This window comes from Terrapene carolina, unplaced genomic scaffold, assembly GCF_002925995.2.
Source record: "Terrapene carolina triunguis isolate 2854851 unplaced genomic scaffold, T_m_triunguis-2.0 Scaffold53, whole genome shotgun sequence".
NCBI lineage: Eukaryota > Metazoa > Chordata > Testudines > Emydidae > Terrapene > Terrapene triunguis.
This window is the reverse complement of record NW_020664404.1, coordinates 20,284,457-20,307,169: the sequence shown is the minus strand read 5'-3', so window position 1 is coordinate 20,307,169 and position 22,713 is coordinate 20,284,457. Positions and strand designations below refer to the sequence as shown.

Here is a 22,713-nt window from a genome sequence, read left to right as displayed (position 1 = left end):
GCTTCCCCATGTATCAAATAGGGAATCAGTCTCTAAACTTTTTGTCTCGTAGATCCTATCTGTTTTTTATACTGCTGACCATCACACAGTATCCGAGTGCTTTTTATATAAAATTAATAGCAATAGTGAACTCCCTAGTGGACTTCATGGAGTCAGGCACACTCCCCTTTCAGGGTCAGAACTCTGCTTGGAGTAGGGGATTTTGGAGGGGGGGGGGTGAGAGAACAGTGGGGTTGGTAGGAGTTCGGGAATAAAAGGGGTTTTCAAACTGTGAAAATCATTTATAGTGGCCCTGCAACATTTCCTGAAGCTGTTAGACTTTGGATTTTCCTGATCTCTGCTGGGAGCTTATTCCCTAGCCAGATCCCCTCAGCAAGGAATGCTTTGTCTCAAGCTCTTACATGCTTTCTTCTGGACTTGCCCCAGGGGAGCACAGTGACATGGGGGTTGAGGGATTGAAATTTGGTCTTTGATGTAGCGGGGGCTTGATTTATTAATTTCTTTGAAAATTAGGACCAATGCTTTAAACTGGCATCAGAAGCTGACTGGGCACCGGCAGAGTGACATGAGCACAGGCCTGGTGTGCTCACGGGGGGCCTGAGCCATGGAGAAGTGGGGCAGCCACATTCTGTACCAGCTGGAGGCTATGCATAGATTTCATGTTTGGTTTCAGAAACAGCAAGATGTATAGTTGAGCGTAATCAGTCTATTGTTGGAAGCTGTGGCCATGGTGTGTGTGCATCTGTCTGTCTCTCTCAGTAGTCTCATGTAGATATTGAAGAGAAGTGAGGATAGTATAGATCCCTACAGGCCCCCACAAATGAGGGCCTTCGGAGAGAAGGAGCAGTTAGCCATCACCATTCTCTGATGCAGAGGAACGAATGGAACCACTGTAATGTCATAGAATATCAGGGTTGGAAGGGACCTCAGGAGGTCATCTAGTCCAACCCCCTGCTCAAAGGAGGACCAATCCCCAATTTTTTTTTTTTTTTTTTTTTGGCCCCAGATCCCTAAATGGCCCCCTTGAGGATTGAATGTACAACCCTGGGATTAGCAGGCCAATGCTCAAACCACTGAGCTATCCCCTCTGCCTGCTATGTCATGTAGGTATGTAGTATTACCTTGTGGTCCACTGTGTCAAAGGCTGCAGAGAGATCCAGCATAGAGATCTCACCTGTGTACATGGCCATGAGGAAGTCATGTTTTAATACCACTAGAGCTGTCTCTGCGCTGCATCTTGGTCTGACCCTGGCTGGTGAATCATTTGTAGAAAAGACCAAGGATGTTCAAGAACAAGTTATAGAAGTTATTTTGTTCTCTATATGAGACAGAGAAAAAGAAAAGTAGAATTTTATTAGGCAAAAGAGGAAAACTAGGCTATTGAAATCTAACCTGCATAGAAGCTATTTAATAAGAATGACATTATTTTTAATAGCCACTGTGACTAATTAAAGAGGATAATGAAGATGTAAGTATTTATACACATCTTTGTCTTAAAAAAAGAAACTCTGACCTTTCTGTACAGGAAAGGACAGGAGAAAGAAAGAGAAAAAGAAGAAAAAGAAAGAAAAGTCAGAAGTTAGTCCCAAGAAACTAAATAGGAGACATGACTAGTACAATTGCTTCGTGTTTTTAAGCAATAGTAAGCCCCGACAATTTTTTTTTTTTTTTTTTTGGTTAGTGTTCATAGCCACAAATATGTGTATTATTTCCTTTTTGCCCACAGTGTACTAAGAATCATCTTTCCAATGCAGAAGTTAATCCCGAATAATCTCATCACTCAGAACAGTGAAAATGCCATGTTTTACCAGTGTTTTATTCACTTTGTACTGTTGTTCATATTTTAATAGAATGTACAACTTTTATAATTTTAGAACTTTTCATCATCCACACTGCCCTACTGTCCTATGTAAACTATTTGCTTTCATGATTATTCACATTTTTGCATTTTACATCCTTTTTATAATTATTGCAGTATATTTCATAAACCAGACATCAGAATACATATAATAAAATAATTATTACATCACAAAGGAAAACAGTTACTCTCTATATAACATAATGTTTTCTGTCAATCTTTGTTTAAATAGATAAAGGTTTAAGAGCCTCCACATTTTCATTGCTTACATATAAGGATAAAATTACTGATGATGTGGGGGAAAAGTGGTCATACACTACACATAATCACTAACTCCACATTACAATTAAAAAGATCAGCAGTGAAATAATTAACAGTGTTATTTAAATTCTCATCAGATTAACACAGGAGCTGTCTTAATCTGTCTGGCTGTAGTTTCAGTATCACATCAAGCCGCAGCCAAAGATTTGTTTTGTAATCCTAAAGTTTAGAAACTTAATTTTTAAAACAATGAAATCTTAATCTTTGAGACCAGCAGAGAAGAGCTGCTGTGGAAAACCACTGCATTCCTGCTCAATTCAAATTCTGATTATATATTTTACAGTGAGGTTTTAAAGTTGTTGTTTTTTAATACAGATTGGGAAAAACCCTCAATTCCTTCTGCTTGTGAAATCAAAGAACTAACAAGTAAGGGAGCATAAATTGATACAGGGTGCGTGCAATTTGCCATTTGCAGTATGAAGGTCATTTTCATTTACCAGCTGCTAATCCTAAAATCTAAAATGTTCTACTTGAAATTAAGGCAGAGCAATGTCATACAGGCATAGAATGCCTTTGCTTTCAGTTTTAGTAATTGTTTTTTACCCACATGGACGCTTATCTGACTTTATAATACTTAAAGAAGAATCTGCAAGCTATACTGAACCTCCCAACCAAATATTGTCAACTGTTTGTTATTAAACACAGAGAGACTTGTACATTGGGAATTACCCAGAAGAGTAAAATCAGTGATAAAATAAATATGAAACAGTCTGGATTTTGATAGTCTCTTTGTTGACTTTCTGGTTTAAGGCACCTGTCATAGAATCATAGAAGATTAGGGTTGGAAGAGACCTCAGGAGGTCATCTAGTCCAACTCCCTGTTCAAAGCAGGACCAACGTCAACTAAATCATCCCAGCCAGGGCTTTGTCAAACCGGGTCTTAAAAACCTCTAAGGATGGAGATTCCACCACCTCCCTAGGTAACCCATTCCAGTGCTTCACCACCCTCTTAGTGAAATAGTGTTTCGTAGTATCCAACCTAGATGTTCCCCCACTGCAACTTGAGACCATTGCTCCTTGTTCTGTCATCTGCCACCACTGAGAACAGCCTAGCTCCATCCTCTTTGGAACCCCCTTTCAGGTAGTTGAAGGCTGCTATCAAATCCCCCCTCACTCTTCTCTTCTGCAGACTAAACAATCCCAGTTCCCTCAGCCTCTCCTCGTAAGTCATGTGCCTCAGCCCCCTGATCATTTCCGTTGCCGTCCGCTGGACTCTCTCCAATTTGTCCACATCCTTTCTGTAGCGGGGGGCCCAAAACTGGACGCAATACTCCAGACATGGCTTCACCAGTGCTGAATAGAGGGGAATAATCACTTCCCTCGATCTGCTGGCAATGCTCCTACTAATGCAGCCCAATATGTCGTTAGCCTTCTTGGCAACAAGGGCACACTGCTGACTATATCCAGCTTCTCATCCACTGTAATCCCCAGATCTTTTTCTGCAGAATTGCTGCTTAGCCAGTCGGTCCCCAGCCGGTAGCGGTGCATGGGATTCTTCCGTCCTAAGTGCAGGACTCTGCACTTGTCCTTGTTGAACCTCATCAGATTTCTTTTGGCCTAATCCTCCAATTTGTCTAGGTCACTCTGAACCCTATCCCTACCCTCCAGCATATCTACCTCTCCCCCCAGCTTAGTGTCATCTGCGAACTTGCTGAGGGTGCAATCCATCCCATCATCCAGATCATTAATAAAAATGTTGAACAGGACCGACCCCTGGGGCACTTGATACCGGCTGCCAACTAGACATCGAGCCGTTGACCACTACCCGTTGAGCCTGACAATCTAGCCAGCTTTCCATCCACCTTATAGTCCATTCATCCAATCCATACTTTTTTAACTTGCTGGCAAGCATACTGTGGGAGAGCGTATCAAAAGCTTTGCTACAGTCAAGATATATCACATCCACCACTTTCCTCATATCCACAGAGCCAGTTATCTCATCATAGAAGGCAATCAGGTTGGTTAGGCATGACTTGCCCTTGGTGAATCACGTTGACTGTTCCTGATCACCTTCCTCTCCTCCAAGTGCTTCAAAATGGTTTCCTTGAGGACCTGCTCCATGACTTTTCCAGGGACTGAGGTGAGGCTGACCGGTCTGTAGTTCCCTGTTTTCTCCTTCTTCCCTTTTTTAAAGGGCACTATATTTGCCTGTCACTGTGGAATCAGAGAGACTTATTGACAAGTGTTGCCAACTCTTGTGATGTTTGTTGTAAGTTTTGTGGTATCTGATAGTTTTCTTAAAGCCTTAGCTCTTGGAGTCATGTGATTCTGTGAGAATCCCAACTTTGGTGGTGGTTGTTTTTTTTTAAAGAAAGTTTCTAGCCCTCATGGTTGCAAGGAAAAGCTTGAAAATGTGACCCAAGTGCAACCTCTAATAACTCAAAAACCAGAAGGCAAAGAAAAAAATATTCTTTTTAAGCCAAACTCATGATTTTGGGGGCCTAAGATGATTTTTGAATGCCTGGGGTTGGCAATACTGCACTGAACATCTAATTGTGTGGGATTCTGGCTAATGTGGTTTAAACTCAGCGCGTGATCCTTAATGGCTCACACAGGTGTTCAGTGGGGCTCCGGGAGGGCGGTTTCCAGTGAGAGGGAATACAGGATAACTCCTCTAGAAACTTTTTTCCAAATGACACAGAGTGTCAACACTCTGAAGCCCCTGTCTTACTACGGGGTCTGGGTGGAGCCTCTTTGCAGTCAATACAGTCACACCAGTCCAGGAATTTGCACCAGCAGATCCAGTTTCAGGAAGAGGGTCTAAATGTCCCATGTAGATAAAAATCTTGAAGTATTTTATAAATAGATGACCAGCCTTTCATAGAATCATAGAAATGTAGGGTTGGAAAGGAACTTGGGAAGTCATCAAGTCCAGCCCCCTGCACTGAGGCAGGACCAAATAAACCTAGAGCATTCCACAGCCTCCCTGGGAAGCCTGTTCCAGAGCTTAATTACCTTTGCAGTTAGAAACTCTTTTCCTAAAATCTCTGTTGCTGCATGTTAAGCCCATAACTTCTTGTCCTACCTTCAGTTTGGTTGCTCATATAAAGGATTTGCCCCTGTTGATGTAGGCAGAATCAAATCTTCTAGCAGCTCATGGTCAATCCATCACAAAAAATAAAAATGGAAAAGTACAGATTTCAGACAACTAGAACTACAGAAGAAGGCTTGTTTCTGCTGTATTAAGTTTTTTTCTGTTTTTCTTCCCCCTTCATATTGCTTTAGTGATTAAATTTAAATTGCTGTGTACTGTACATGATATAGTAAAGTTTAATTTTTTCCTAATAATTTTCTGTTAACATCTAGTGACTGTTTTTGTTTCTTTGTTATGGAGAATATTTAAGAAAAATTAGGGATTAGAAACTGAATATTGTTTACAATCTGCAGTCAACAAATACAGTACAGAACGTTACAATATAATCCCTATATAATAAGATAGAGCTGATATAAGGGTCCTCCTGTTTTTAGTAGCTGGAGTAATTCAACTTCTACACTAACGTAGTCCTGTGATTCTTTAGACTCCTTCTCTGAGTGACATTGTGGCCTAGTAGTTAGAGCAGGGATCTCAAACTCAGATCACCACGAGGGCCACATGAGGACAAGTACATTGGCCTGAGGGCCACATCATTGACACCTTTTCATACAAAGATACAAAAGCCCCCCCCCGCCACCAGCCCCGCCCCCACTCCACCTCTTCCATGAAGCCCCACCTTGCCCTGCCTCTTCTCCGCCTCCACCCCTGAGCGTGCGGCTCCCTGTTCCTCCCTCCCCTCCCCCCCCCGGTCTGGAGGTAGGCAGAGGAGCGGGGATGCGGCTCGCTGGGAGGAGGCGGGAGGTGAGGGGAGTTTGGCAGCCACAGGAAATAATTCCGTGGGGGACGGGGGGTGAGGGGAGCTTGGTGGCCACAGGAAATAACTCCTGGGGGGCAGGGGAGCTTGGTGGGCTGCAGCAAATAACTCCATGGGCCGCGTGTTTGAGACCCCTGAGTTAGAGCAAGAAACAGGGAATGAGAACTCTGCCTTGTGACTTTGGGTCAGTCTATGACCCTGTGTGTAAACTCACCTGTAAAGTGGGTCTAATAATATATACCATCTTCCAAGATCATTGTGTGGCATAATTCATCAAGATTTGTAAAGCACTTTCATGTCCTTAGGGGAAAGATGCTAAGGGTGGGAAAATAATTACAATTATGTATTTTTCATATGATTTAGCATCTTGGGAAGAAAAATATCAGCAAAATTTTCCACCGTAGGCTAGGCCTGTCTTATCTCACTTTCCGCTGCAGCAGTCAAGAAAGATTAAACCAGTTCCAGCCCATGTACGATGTAATACAAGTATTCAGAAGTGGGCTTTTAGTTTAATAGTTCCAGCTGGTTGGCCTGTTGGCCCATTTATTTGATTAATCTTTGGCTGAAATAGATAATTGCTCCTCTTCCCCTTCAAAATTTACTTCCGATTTTTTTTCTTCAGATATGAAGGGTGTTGAATTGTGTATATGTTTAAATATGACTATATTGTAGAATAGATTTATGCCCTTGAACACTATTCAGACCTCATAACTCACTTCATATAGAAGTGGAAAATGGATTAAAACAAGAGTACTAGACAAGAAAATCCAGGCCTTATCCAGTGAGCTATGAGTCCTTTAATCCCCTCTCCTTGAAATGACAGTAGTATCTCCCTTCTTTTTATTGTGATTTCATATTCTTTGTTAAATTCTATGCCTCAATGAGAATCCATAGCTTTCTTAATTCTGGCTATGATTATGGAGCTACACCCATTTAGGTTAGTTGAGGATCTGGCCCTACGTCTCTAAAGAACCACTTGTATCTTCATAGAATGGAGCCTTTTTCAGTCCTTAACTCAAAATGGAGAGGGATTGAAGATTTTAGTAGTCTGAGCTCTTGGACTTGCTATATTCAGATCGGGACCAGTGTCAACAAAGCAATGCTAGAGCAAAGAAACAGTGACGGTTTTAAGGTCTAATATCTCATAAATCACTAAGGCTAGAAACAAATGCATTATATCGTTGGAATGCTGAGTCAGTTGAGTCAATCAAAGTCAGTTGTGTTACTGTTCCAGTAGGGTAAGGCATTTGTTTCTAGTACTGCTGTATCACAAGATACTGAACCTTAAAATGTATATATTGATAATGATTGTTACTTCAGATTCAACATGATTATGAGGATCACTGTGTCAAGAACTGTTAAATATATTAACTAGTTATTTATACTATCTGAAAGTTTGCATGCCTAGCTTTCAAGTGACACACAGGAATACTCTCATAGTCTAATGAACCTTTAGCTACTGGCTGCTAAAATCATACTTTAAATGGTGGTGGTGGCAATCCAAGATATTATTCAGTATTGGATGCGACTAATGCTCATTATTTTTGGCAATACCAAGGCTTTCAGGACTAGTTAAGTTTCTCAGACATTGTTTAAACAAAAATAAATAGTGAATCCCTGAACTGGTGTATACTCGATGACCTTTCAAGGTCCCTTCCAGTTCTAGGAGATAGGATATCTCCATTAATTCAATTAATTCATTTCCTTTTTCTAGACATCTTTGGTTTTCAGTGGCTTCTTTTAGATTTTTACTACTGTATTTTTAAGGAGTTAACAAAATAGAATGGGGCTTTCAGGTAAAAAAAAGCATCTTTCTACCAATGTTTTATCTTTTCACAGTTGTGTGTAAGCAACAAACCCTCTGAACTCATGTGGTCAAACTCTTATCAATTTCACCTATTCAGACCTATTGATTGTATTGATTTATGGTCCCCAGTTTTAGAATATTTATCATTAACTTTGATAGATATTGTAATGAACCCAAGACTGGGTGAAGCTTTTATGAAAGTGTATGTTGCTCAGAAAGCCATTCAGTCTTAAATCTGCTCACATATTTTGCTCCAGTTCTATAAAATCAGAATAATGTCTCAGCTGAGTACTACATATTTTTTTAAGAAGTACAGTTTGGTGTCAATTTTCTTGATGTTTCACAACTTTAAGGCAGCTCAGTCATATTTTGCTTATATATTTGCAATTCTAGAAGCATTTGTTTGACCTTGTTTTTGTAAACAACAAAATCTATGAAAAGCATGACATGTCTGACATAGGCCTTGGTACTGATTGATTTTATAGGTCTGTTGCCCTCAGAATACTTCAACTTATATTTCTCACAAACATACAGTTGCATTGCTCTTGCTGCACTTAATTCATGTACCCTGATACTTTTAGCTCGGAAAATAAAAAGCAAAAAATAATTTAAGAAACACATGTTTTGAGAAAAAGAGTTCAACTGAACTATTTCCACAAAAGATTAAGGGCACTCTTATGATCCACAATGTGTGGCTAAAATATACAAATAATGAAGTACATCTTTTCCAATACATTTAATAGTATAGATTGTCTTAAGCTTTATACTCTTTTGTGGCAAGGTTTTATCACTTAATACGAAGAGAGATCATAATCATAATCCAAAATTTAATATGGTGATGATCTGGTTTTATCTGTCTGTGAAGAAGATTACATTCCAGATGGTGGAAGTTATAATCCAAGCCTGTTATAGTGCCCAAAATGTACCAAATAACTGAATAGAAAATAGTTTAACCAGAGTTATTTATTCAGGAACACAGCTGATGTTGTTGTCATAAGACATTCAAAATATCAGAAGTATATTAAAAGGGATTTGGATAATCATGACTGGAGTACACAGAGAATAGGCTGAGGAGTAGCGGTGAGGAAGTAGACTGCAATGTGATGCAGGCCATTTTCCTATGTCGTAATATCAAACTAGCTTTTGCGTCACCTTCTTATTGTCTATAAACCATACTCGTTTACTCTCACATATCAGCATGGAGCAATGGCTATGAAAAAGTACACTGAAAGAGGCATGGCAAGTAGTAACACATCATGCTTTGCCAACTGTATTGTGGGACTCCACAGGGGACATAGACAAAAAAAAAAAAAAAAAAAGAAAGAAACAAGGCAAACTTTATAGCTAGTCCATTGGAGAGACTGCAGAACCTTTTGTCCTATTACACACAGGGCCGGCGCTTCCATTTAGGCGACCTAGGTGGTCGCCTAGGGCACCAGGATTTGGGGGGCAGCATTTTGCCGCCATAGGCGGCAATTCGGCAGCGGGGGGGGGGTCCTTCCGTGCTCCGGGTCTTCGGCAGCAATTCTGCGGCGGGCCCCACCCCCTCCCCCGTCCCCCGCCGCCGTGCCCCGAAGGCCGGGAAGGGCGACGCCCCCCCCCCCCCCCCCCGCTGCAGAATTGCTGCCGACGACCGGGAGCGCGGAAGGAACCCCACCTAGGGCGCCAAAAACCCTGGCGCCGCTCCTGATTACACAGATCACCTTCAGGTGACTAAGGCTTCAGCCTCACCAAAAGTATGGACTACACTATTTCCAGGCCCTTAATTATTTAATAGCCAATCAGGATCAGGGCCCCATTGTGCTAGGTCCTGTACAGACTCATACAAAGGTGCAGTTCTTGTCCTAAAGACCTTGCAATCTAATGTAGATTGGTGCATACGCTTTCAGCTTTTACCTACACTAAAGATTTAGTGAAACCTGATTATACAGTAGTTTATGCAATGCTGCTTAATAAAAATAGGCTGTGACATCCCTTTTGAATCACATAGGTTTATATTAAAAGATCAGCTGCTCTCTTTATATGAGTTTATAATAAACATAACAGCCGATTCATGCTGAATTTATTAATTTAACAGTGGCATCTGAAATTAGTAGCTTGAAGTATTCCTTTGCTACTAGTCAGAAAGAGATTTCAGTTAACGTAATGCAGAAATGACGTTTCAGACAGCATTGATTTTAGTGCTGCAGATAAAACTCACATATATGCAAAATATGTGATCATTACTAAGATCTCAAAGCACTGAAAAATGTAGGTGTGTCATTATTCACTTTTTTCAGAAGGGGAAACTGAGTCACGTAGCAGTTAAAGGACCTACCAAAAGGGACATTTTATCTCACATTGATGGGACATGTAATCTGGGAACAGAAACCAGGTCTCCTGATTCCCTTATGTCCTAGCCATCTCAGCCCCTCCAGTCATTCCATTATGATCCTTCTCACTCAACTGCAGAGATTACCACTAAACAGTTACTTCAGATAGTCACATGACAGATGCCTAAGAATTTTTTTTTTAAAGTATGATTTAATAATAATCACTTTTGGTTATTTTGAAGGACTAGCTGTGCTTAGGTGATGTTAAACCAGTGATTATTCTAAAGTTCTGTTTTCAGTGCATTCTCTCTGGATGGTTGCTGATTTTGTTCCATTTAAAGCGTTTTGTGGCATGAACTCACTTTGTTTCTGCCCACATCACTGCATTCCTGGGATGTTTTTCACAGGCCTTAGCAAGATCATCTGACAGCAACCAGTGAGGTCAATAAACTTTATACACAGCTAAATGCTTGAAGCTAGGAGAATTAATTATTATTTTCTGTACAAAATTAGGAAAGAATACTCAGTATGTTACACTGTTATGGAGTAAATGTTGTCTGTTGTAACTGAACTAGTTTCACATGATTTAATGCTGAACAGAGAAAGAAAATGTCTGCATCCTTTACATGGGCCTCACAGAACAGTCACCACCCACACTGTTTATTCAGACTCGGAGCTCTGCCATTCACTGTTCAAGCCAGGGGAGGAGAAAAAAGAAAAAAACCCTTCATGAACAGTACACACTTGAAGCCATGTATTCTCTGTGCAAAGTGGAGTTTTTAAAAAAAAAAATCCAAATAAGGGATTTTCAATTGCAATAGTTTCAAGATGTAATTTTTGCAGAACATCCAGCAACATAGATTCAGCCCACTATTCCAATTCCCAAACCATCTCCTCTTTAACTATCTGAGAATTTGATGCTGCCACTAAAATTCCCAGCACAATACTCCCCTCTTCTGATACCCGAAAAAGAGTTAAAGTATTTAGGAACCAAACTGATGATATAGTTCATTGAAAAGGTGCAGAATGTTAAGATCTGGGTCTTGTACTCAGGCTCTTGACCTGTGACAGTTTTATGGTCCTCTATTTTCCTAAGTCCTAGCTTTCCATTGGTATAAAGTGTTTGGACCGGATTCTCCACTCCGTTACACCTACCAAATTATTACAAGGAGGATTCAACAAGAAATGTTGGAGTTGCTGTTTTAGATCATCTTAAATCCACCTCTACACCAGTTCAGTAATATTTTAGATTTGCTAAATGACAGGGATTCAACTTCTTTCTTTGGCTATTAGAACTTTCCAGGAAAATTTTCATGATATTCCATTGATATTTTCCTTTTTTAATTTCATCCCACATTTCCTATTTAATACCCCCTTTTATTATGGTTAGTAATTCCTCTCCCTCTGGCATTTATACTTAAAAGTATTTACAGATTTAAGTCACCTCCAGTTGTTGCTTAGACAAGCTCATGTATTTGGCTTGATTAAAAATGTGTAAACCTATATTTGGGTGCATTTGTAGTCCATAAAAATGCCATTAAAATATCATTATTGGTTCTGAAGATTGCAACCAAAAAAAAAAAAGTCCTCATTGGATGCAGTAATTAAACTTTTCCTCTAAGGTGCCAGAGAGTCAAAATGGTAAGCACCAACTGGTTAATCCAGAACTGAGACTGCTCTCAGGCCTGGTCTACACTGGGCGGGGAGGGGGGGGGAAATCGACCTAAGATATGCAACTTCAGCTATGAGAGTAGCGTAGCTGAAGTCGACGTATCTTAGTTCAACTTACCTCACATCCTCACGGTGCAAGGTCGATTGCCGCGGCTCCCCCGTCGACTTTGCTTCCGCCTCTCACCGAACTGGAGTTCAGCAGCTGACGGGAGAGCGATCGGGGATCAATTTTTCGCGTCTACACTACACGCGATAAATCGATCCCCGATAGATCGATCGCTACCCGCCGATCCGGCGAGTAGTGTAGACATAGCCTCAGAACCCACCCTTACTCCCCCAACATGCACTATTCAACACATTTTCAGTTCTAAGCTCAAGATTTTGTTCTCCGCCCCCCCCCGCCCCATTTTTCCTTAATTGTTTATTCTGAATGAACTGAGCCAGTGGATTCCCTCAGAGAAACAAATACTCAGCACAAAGAGAAGTACTTTTTAGGATTACTAGAACACTTCGCTTAAAATTTGGTAGTACTTTAAAACATTGCAGGCTAGCCCCTCCGCTGGTGTAAATCAGTGTAGCTCAATTTATTTAAGTGGCATTATGCCAAACTATACCAGCTGAGGATATGGTCTCTCTCATTTATCTGCTTTCCCAGTAAAAACAACAAGATAAACAATAGATAGATGTACTTGCTTTTGTTTTTCCTCCATGCAAACTATTATTTCTATAAGCACAGTTCTGCTAGTCTAAACCTGAAGATTCTACTCTTTGTTCTCCAAGTTCCCCTTTTTTATATTTAGGCCTTGTAGTGATTACTTAGTAGATTTTTCAGTGACCAAATTACTAAATATGTGTATTTATATACCTAGTAATTATATTTAAACACTATGGCCAAAATTCTCTTTGGACTTCAGTGGGAGCTGAACATGCAACATGCAGGGGGTAAACTTTGGCCAAATGACTGGAGTAGGAAGCTTTAAAGCACATAACATTGATACATAAAGACTTTCACTCACCGTTTCCTTCTTATTTAAAACATTTATCAAATGCTCTTTAAATGCAGCAGGCCCTGTTTATGCAGTATTTGTACTTCAAGAACAGCATTACTTTCTTGAGACGGTCCCTTAGTTTCTCTGTGTCTCTTAATTATATGATGTGGGCATTGCTTTTCACCCACCAACTGATTAGTGGTGTCCTCCCCCCAAGTGGTAAGTAGGTGCTAGAATTATTATACCCTTAATCTCCACAGTAGTTTAATTTGCTACTGCTTTAAAAACTTTGAACACAATAAACTTTTTATCTACAATCTCTCCTTTTCTCAGCAATTTGCCATTCTGATATTTGGAACCATGTCTTATTTGATCTTGATCAGCATTCTCAACCTCCCATTCCATCCTTTTTCTCCACTCCAGATGTATTTGTCCTGGCTTTGAATATCAAGCTAATACCAGACTGAATTAGCAGTGATGAGAGGAAGAAAAATCTTCTGTTAGCTTGTAAACTGAGCAAACTGATATGGAACTCGCTAAGAGAATAAATATCAGGTTTGCTCAGTTTAAGAGTCAAAGGATGATTTTTCTTTCTGCCAGCCCTGGAGTCTGAATACTAAAACTGTCTTCTTTCTGCCTCACTCTCAGATTACCATCAGCCATAAAGATTTGGGGTGAAATCCTGGTCCCCTGGAAGTCAATGGGAGTTTTGCCATTGACTTCCTTGGGGCCAGGATTTTATGCTTAATAATTAAAATTTACCTGTCACTCTTGTAGATGATATATGAAACAGAGTATAATCCGACTTGCCCCTCCATAGCTTTGTGGAGTAGGTAGTGCTTACTTTTATTTTTGTCAATATAGTAAGCTCATGTAACTCAAACACATGAGCAGATATAATGAGTTAGAAAGTGCCATTTTGACACGGTCACTTTTCTGTCCATAGCTGTACTTTAAATTCTCCTCTGTTTGATCATGGGTCTTTAAAGCAAACATTTCCCAAATGTATAAACTCAGAGACATCGTTTTTGGCCGAATTGATTACCACCCGGTTGTGTAAAAGGCATCTTTTTATTGTCAAGGTAGGGAGCAGTCTATGCAATTCTGCTGGGCTCATTGCTAAATCCTGACAGCTAAATAGCAGCAGAGACCAGAAATGCCTTTCTTCCATCTTCAGCTAGACTCCTTTGTTTTTAGATGTGGACTTGTCATGCTAGTCTGTGGCTTTGTCACCTCTGAGCTAGCTGCAACCTTGGATTGACTGGGAAGGCCACTCAGAAGTTTCTTCCATTACAACAGGCAGCAACCTAGTTTCTTAGAAAGAGAGTCACCAAAGACAAAACATAATGTTGCTCTGCATCATACACTGGCCCCCCACACAATACAAGATATGTTTAATCTCCATGACAATCTCACTGCACTCCTAGGGCTTGTGTACACTTAAAATGCTGTAGCGGCGCCGCTGTAGCGCTTCAGTGATGACATTGCCTATGCTGATAGGAGGGTTTCTCCCGTCAGCGTAGGTAATCGACCTCCCCAAGAGGGAGTACCTAGGTTGACAGGAGAATTCGCCCATCAACATAGCACTGTCTGTGCCAGGGTTTAGGTCGGTTTAACTGCATTGCTCAGAGGTATAGATTTTTCACCCCTTGACTGACAAAGTTATACTGACCTAACTTCCTAGTGTAGACCAGGCCCTATTAAAATGCTGTAATCAACAGGGAAATTATTGCTGATGGAGCCCCAGGTGAATCTCTTAGGGGATGGAATCAGGGCATTCTTAACTGAGGACCTTCAGCTGTGGAATTCTGTGTCACTAGAGATTAGAGTGAGTTTGAGTTACGCCAGTTCAGAGCACAGTGCTTAAAAATTGCCTGTTGTTGTTCTCTTTATGTCAAAAATAAAGAAGATTGGATATAATCAGATGGCTGGATAACTCCAGTTCATTAATACTGCATTGTTAAGAGTCTAACTCCAACCCAGAAAAACAAGGATAAAAGTTCAGGTTAATTCATTCAGTTAAGCATAAGAAGAAATCTCTAAATTTCTGCCTTTTCCCTGCTTTAGAAGCTACTAATTCAAGATTCTCTGCTATAGAAGCCCCTAACTCAATATCAGTGGAACTATCCCAGCTAGTGAAATGTCTAAACAACACAGACTAATTGGGCCCAATTTCAGACCCTACTTCATCCATGTTTCTCCACTGAAAAAGGCGTTAGCAGATTCTGAGATGGCCTCACCAGATTAGAGTCTTTAATAGCAGAACAGAATGAAGCAGCTACTGCTCCTACCTAATTAAGATTTGGCCCAATCACAGAGTTCAATGGGACTATACAACTTCAGTGGGAAATAAGCCCATGCTTAGAGCTTAAGTTGCTTTTCTGAATAGGGAGGCTTTCCTGCACTGTAGGCTCTGTGACTGATTTCCTCTTTTATAAATTGGGGGTCATTGTAACACTGTTGTATTAATTTAAATGGAATAAATGGGCTGAAGATGTTAACATAACCCAGTCACTAGTAACCAGTAAATAGTGTTAAAAAGGATCAGAGTTTGGTATACAGAGACCTCAGCCTGCATAGTATTATGGCAAACACACCGTTAAAAATCTTTTAAACCTTTTATTAAAGATAAAGAAAAGAAGGAATAAACAGTTAAAGAATTTGAAATGTAAAGTATTAAGTCTGGTTTTCATTTTAGCAACATCCCTTGTTCCCTTTCCCCTTATCTGGAGAGAGAGTTTACAAGCAAAAACCCATTGTTTGACAGTCTCTTAGACGGTATTAAAGATGGTAATAACTGTCCTTTTTGGAGAAGTTAGTTGAATTGGGCTGGAGATGTCATTGTTAAAGTCCAATCCCATTTCATCCCAGGCGATGTTACGGATTTAGCTGGAGCCAATAGAGGTGGCAGTGTTGTCTGGGCAGGGCCAGCTCCAGGTTTTCTGCGCCGCAAGCGGCGAAAAAACAAAAAAACCGATCGGCGGTACTTCGGCGGCAGCTCAGTCGCGCCGCTCCATTCTTCGGCAGCAGTTCGGCAGCGGGTCCTTCACTCCCTCTCTTCCTCTTCGGTGGCAGCTCAAAGAGAAAGAGAGGGACCAAGGGACCCGCCGCTGAAGACCCGGACGTACCACCCTGTAGCAGTCTTGGCCGAGGTTCGGCCCTCAGCGGGGCTGTGGGGTAGCCCACCGCCTCGCTACAGTCAGAAAAGAGCCCCGAGCCCTCAATCAGGGCGGGGCAGTAATCACACAGTCTGGAGCTCCAGCCCTCAAGCAGGGGCTGAGTCAGTAACTCGGAAACCCAGGCCCTTAAGCAAGGACCGAGGCAATGTCTATAGCAGCCCAGGCCCTAGGTCAGGGCGGGGCAGCAAACAAATAGTCAAGCAGGAACCCAGGCCTTTAAGCAGGGGCTGGGTCAGGGTTTGTAGCAGCCCAGGCCCTAGGTCAGGGTGGGGCAGCAAACAAATAGTCAGTCAGAAACCCAGCCTCTCTAGGCCAGGGAACAAAGGGGGACGCAGGCCCTCCCACTCCACTGGGTCCCAGCTCGGGGCCCTAGCAGCGGCGGAAACTCGCTGCTGTCAGTGGGGATCCTGGCCGCAACACACTGACATCGGCTCTGGCAGTGCAGCAGCCAGACTGGGGTCAGCTGCCCCCGGGCTACTTCCACACTCCCCCTCGGATGGTACCTGGGCCGTCCTAGTGTTGTCGGTGCTCTCCACCAGCATCGGCTCCTCTGGGTAGGTAGCGAAGGGCAGGCTCGGCTCCTCCTCGGGGTAGCAGGCACGGGGCAGGTTCGGCTCCTCCTCGGGGTAGCTGGCACGGGGAAGGCTTGGTTCCTCCTCGGGGTAGCTGGCACGGGGCAGGCTTGGCCAGTCCTCCTCAGGGTAGCTGGCACGGGGCAGGCTTGGCCAGTCCTCCTCAGGGTACCGGGCGAGATGTAGGCTCGACAGGCCTGGTAAATCAGCAGGCCGGGCGCGGCCTGCGGCTGCCTCCCAAGCGGGAGCTCGGCCACCGACGTCTGCTCTCTCCGCCAGCCTGGGCTCCACTGAGCTCTGCAGGCGGGCTTTTATACTTCCAGGTCGGGGCCGTGACCTCTGAGGGGCGGGCGACGGACCCGGTGGCTCCACCCACGTTGGTATTGGGGGAGGTTCGGCCCTCAGCGGGGCCGTGGGTAGCCCACCGCCTCGCTATACGCCCCAATAGCGGACGGAGTGCCGCCCCTTTGTATTGGCCGCCCCAAGCACCTGCTTCCTTAGCTGGTGCCTGGAGCCGGCCCTGTGTCTGGGTCCCTCTCTCTGGCCTGTTATGGTCCAGACATCTCTCAGGATCACGACAGTGAAGGCACTGGGTCCCAGGAGAGGACGGGGGTGGCAGCCATGATGGTGAAGCTCTGTCCAGTAGCCAGTTTTTCTCCCCAAAATCTCTTTAAGGACCCACAAAAGGAGTGGTAGGTGGAATAGCCCATCCTCTGATTATTTTGTTCACCAATTAGGCCTAGTATCCAACACACCAATTTTGGTTTACTGATTTTTGGGTCCACACTTTTCTTGTTTACCAAGCATGATCGTAACACAGTCCTCGAGTTATGCCAGTAGGCCTTTTTGTTTGGACTAATGTAGTCTTTCTGTCTCCCTGTTGTACCGTTTCCCATTGACATCTTATGAACATACTCACATTTTACAGTTGAACTCACAATTAGGATACATCTGTAGGCCCAATTATCACAACACTTCCTTTTTTTCACCCTTTGTCTGTCCTGTCTATTTAGACTATAGCTCTTTAGGGCAAGGACTCTTACCTTATTACTGAGTTTGTACAATAGGGCCTCTAGACACTACTCTAACCCCAAATTCAATAATAATAAATGGTGGAGACATTGCAGATTCCGTCAATTAAATAGACACATGGAGAAAGAACTCACATCCCACGGGAGCAGGGCTGGGACACTGAGGCCCAGTGGGGTGAGTTAAAAGATTGAGTTCCAGACTTCAATCTGAGAATCCTTAGTTTTGGGGAGTTGAAGACCCTTAAAAATATACAAACATAGTTTTTTGTGGTTTAATGTGTACAACAGTCTGAACTCAGTACTTCTGTGGTTTACTGAGAACTATGCTTTTCTAAGAAAATGGTCTCTTCCTGGTGCATATCTAAGCCAAGGCCTTTTCTGTGTAGGATACAGTTCAAAATAACTATTTGGTAGTAATAAGGCTAAACATTTGCCCAATTCACACGACAGGTGACTTCAACAGAAATCATATTGACTAAAGCAGTATTAAGCATATGACACCAGCATTACAGTTGAACATTTGCCAAGAAAAACCTAAAGGTGGCTGAAACTGGCTGCAAGGACAAGGGATTAGCCTGTACTTTTGGGTTTGTAAATAAGGTTCTCAGACACACTTTTCATTTGAGAACATGAACACAGTCTGTTTATGGTAAAAGAAAATAAACCCCCCCCTGCCTGCATAGAGTAAGCACAAATCTATATACCTGCTATTCACATGCCCTGCTTCAAATATGTGGGTTGTTTGGAGTTCTGTGCAGATCAGGAGTGCAGCTATTCTTCCAAGCAGTGAAAGAGCACAAGGATTTTAATTCCAGCACTATTTGCATGCTGTTTTTTGTAATAAAACATATCCTAAGATAAACTGACTGATCAAAACCACAGAATAAATTAAACTTTTAAAAACTTCCCTCACAAAAAATTTCCTTTTACTCATGTTCGAAATGTAAAATTTTCTTAAGAGACACGGTGACACATTTTCTTTTAAATTGCAAACCAGTGGCTCTTGTAATTAAATAGATTTTTGGTAAGTCTAGACTAGACTAAGGAAATAAAGGGTGTTTACACTATGATGTCGTATGATTTAAGAGAAACAAGTTTGGGTTGCCAGAGTATTTTGGTTTCAGTGTTAGTAGAGTAGCTGAAGAGTTTATAGCATAGTTTGTTATGACCGCATCAGCAATGCAGAAATACATATGACTGCCAAACCTAAATAATATCATTTGGTATCTTTAATGCTGAGGGGGGAAAAAATCATATGTTGACAATCCATTGTATGCATTTAGTAAAGGTCTAAAACCTGCTTCACAATTGAGTTGATCTAGTTTTAAGCTGCTGCAATTCCATTGAAATCCATCCATACAAGGGATTGTCAATATATGATTCTTTTTATACATTTTGTTGTTTACAGTTTTTATAGTGAAGTGCTTGCTTGTTTTGAAATCAGTGGAGTTACACTGATGTAAAACTGGAATAAACTTCCAGGCTTGCATTTCCACACTGTCCAATCAAAGCTCAGACAGGATTGGGGGAGTTGGAGCGAGCTGGTTGTGCTTCACTGATTCAGAGCTGCACGGGGTAGCCTTAACGTCTGCCACTGGCATAAGGTTTGCCAGGGTTCCAGTGCCCATGGAGTATCTGGCATGCTAAAGCTCTGCTCCACCATGCCCCCTTAGGCTGAGAAAGTTCTCCATTTGTTATCTCCAGCCACCTTTAAGCAGTGCTGTGAAGTGCTGGATGGCCTTGGTTCACACTGGGTGAAATTCAACCCTGTGTGGAGACCAATACAAAACCTATGTACCACTTAAGGTCCACATAATTCATATTGTGAGGACTTACAAAGAATTTAAGTGGTGCACAGACCTGGGTTGGCCTCTTGGGCTGGGATGAATTACAACATTAGGACCCAATCCTGCAGTCCTGTGCATCCAACCTGCTCACTTAAAGAGCTGTGGGCCCAATCCTGCTTCCATTGACTCTAGTGGTGCAAGATCAGTCCTACTGTGAACATACTCAGTGCTTTCCTGCTAGGATAATAACATTCCTTTGCTTTCTCATCTTTTCACTCCTATCTGTTTATAAAATTGTGAATTTCATAGTGAAAACAGGCACTTCGGTTCTAGTGTGTCCAACCCCATAGAAACACCTAAGAGAGACCTGGGTTCTATTCCCAGCTTTGCCACTGGCCTGCTGGGTGTCCTGGGGTAAGTCACTTCACTTCTCTGTCCCTCAGTTTCCCCATCTATAAATCATGGATAATGATACTGGCCTCCTTTGTAAAGCACTTTGAGAGCTACAGATAAAAAGCACAATATAAGAGCTAGGTATTCTTATTATTTGAGAGGAAGATTAGACAGGCAACCCAAATAAAACATATGTGCATGCTAGGATGAGTACATGATGGCAGTTGGAGTGATTCATCAATGTTGGGGGTGCTCTTCGCACTGTTAAATACATGATTTCAGTTCAAAAGGTGGTTCTGACACCTGATGGGCAGGAAAAAAATTATATATAAAAAAACCCAGAAACCACAACAGTGCCATGGGGAACTCTGCCTATTTTTGATACATGTAAGAGAAGAGGCTGCTCCTCCCTGAGAGATTGCTGCTTTACAAATGTGACAGTGGAATGGGTTACAAGCTGCCCTTCCCCCTCACTCTCCACGTAATCTGCATATCCAAATGGGATGGGGGTCAGGCACCAGCAGCCTTCCCCCAGAGGTCTTAATTGCAGCAGAGCTTGTTATTTCACACCCAGAAAAAAATCTTTCCATTATAAATAAAGTTTCACTGTAACAAGAGTGAAAAATAGCCCATCTGCTTCACCATGGGAACCTGTCTTCACTTCACTTTCTGCCGTTGCATTGGGGACTGGCAGCTACATTAGGATTTCTGGGAATTGCCATTTTCACTTTTGATGGGAAATAGCTACTGGTATAGTAAGTCTGGCTCCTCTTCCCTCCACACTGCAAGCAGCTGTAGCAAAGTCCGGGACCAGGAATTCCTCCTTACTCTTCACCACACAAGGTAGCGGCAGCTTCCATATGGTAATCTCCTGGGAGTGTGCCCAGTGTTTAACACCTTGGTGCTGGATATCCCCAAAGGGATTAGCACAGTGGAACCAAACTGGAGTGAAGATAATATTTATAGTCCATTGAATACACTGAAGCACTTTGGGACTTTCACTCCACCACACTAAAAGCAGAGTTTCACCTTTACTGAATGCACTGCAAGCAGGTTCCAGGGTGTGTTGCTAACCTATGAAAACATTATATTGACAAATGCAGAGATATCTATAGATCTCTCTGATCTATTTGGTTTCCCGTCTCTCTCTAAGAAAAGTACGTAATAGCTAAAAGTTAGGGATTCCAGTGAAACTGTGAGTTCCATTGTACTATATTTGCTCAGTGAGGTTGTAGAGCCCTAACTCTAAGAATACCGGTAGTGGTATATATCTACATTCTAAGAATTCAGGGAGGTGAGGTTTGTACAGAATTAAATCATCCTGTCACATCTAAGAGGCTTCCTGCAGCAAAAGGAAAATGTCTGATACAGAAATAATTGCACGTGTTTCACCAACGACATCATTTCTAAACTGTAACTTGATAGCACAGCCAAGCAGTTAGTGTAGGGAGCTTGGATCCTTGTGTCATTGCTCATAGATAGGGCCCTAATAAATTCACAGCCATGAAAAATGTGTCACAGACAGTGAAATCTGGTCTCCCCCCATGAAATCTGTATAGTACAGGGTAAAAGAACACAAAAGACCAGATTTCATGGGGGAGACCAACGTTTCTCAAACTGGAGGTCCAGAACCAAAAGAGGGTTGGGGGGAGGATTACAAGGTTACTGTAAGGGGGTCATGGTACCCCCTTACTGCTGCACTGCCTTCAGAACTGGGTGGCTGGAGAGTAATGGCTGCTAGCCGGGCACCCAGCTCTGAAGGCAGTGCCCCACCAGCAGTAGCGCAGAAGTAAGGGTGACAATACCATACCATACCACCCTTACTTCTGTGCTGCTGCCGCTGGCGGTGTTGCCTTCAGAGCTGGGCTCCCGGCCAGCAGCAATACCACGACCCCCCCTACAATAGTCTTGCGGACCCCCTGCCCACAACCTCTTTTGGGTTGGAACCCTTACAGTTACAGTACTGTGAAATTTCAGATTTAAATATCTGAAATTGTGAAATTTATGATTTTTAAAGTCCTATGACTGTGAAATTGACCAAAATGGGGTCCTACTTATAGAATCAGCTCTCTATTATAGAAAATAATACATGCCATTCAGCATACCTCTAAAAGGGGTAGCAGGGAGGAGAGCACAGACAAGAGAAATAAGATTTCAGACCCATATTTAGTGTTACTTTTACAGTAACCAGGGTGTGCTAGGTGATTTACAGTGCATATAGAAGGATATGGTCCCTGCCCCAAAGAGTTTACAATCTGGTTTGAGATATGATGTGAAAAGTTGGCAGTTTTACTCCCACCCAACATGAATTCATTTTCTACAAATAGTTCCCTTTCCCTACTTCTTGGCTGCATTGTCTGCATGCTCTGCATTATATGTTTATGTGCATTTTAAAAGAAGCAGATCATGCACGCAGAACTTCTTACTGAATCTGTTCTTACATATGTGTGTATCTTTTAACCGGTCTGTAATTAAACTGGACTTCATTTTAGTGTAGCACCCTCTCGGAGAGAAGAGGCAGAGGGAAGGAAGTATGTAGAGAAACAAAGAGGATGTGTTCTCTGCTGTAATGTTTTGAAAATATTACTTAAGAAGCTAGGATGGCTCAGGTAATAAGATGCAGAACCTCTCAAATCTAAGTCACTGGTTTGTGTCGAGCCCAGTTCTTAGTGATCTAAACTGATTACAATCTGAGTGAGTCCTTGTGAACTGAATTGATGGCCTTGGTCAAGTTCCATATGGCTGGCTTTCCATATCACGGAGACCTACACAGCATACTTCGTGACTCTCTTAACACAGAGGCTAAGGACCAAATGGGCATGAAGACTGACCTGCCCCTGTCATTCCTTATAAATAGTCCCTCTACGTAAGGGTTGAGACTCATTGGCAGGGCAGTGGGGGGAAGCTGGGACTGTCGGTGCTTGACCTGATCGGTGAATAAAAGA

The 22,713-nt window shown here is 42.3% G+C and overlaps 1 protein-coding gene across 1 annotated transcript in view; it reads left to right on the top strand.

Annotated features, from left to right (window-relative positions):
- Nucleotides 1-22,713, top strand: part of BCL2 (BCL2 apoptosis regulator) — a 128,927-nt gene that overhangs the window by 57,589 nt on the left and 48,625 nt on the right. The gene's annotated exons all lie outside the window — the stretch shown is intronic.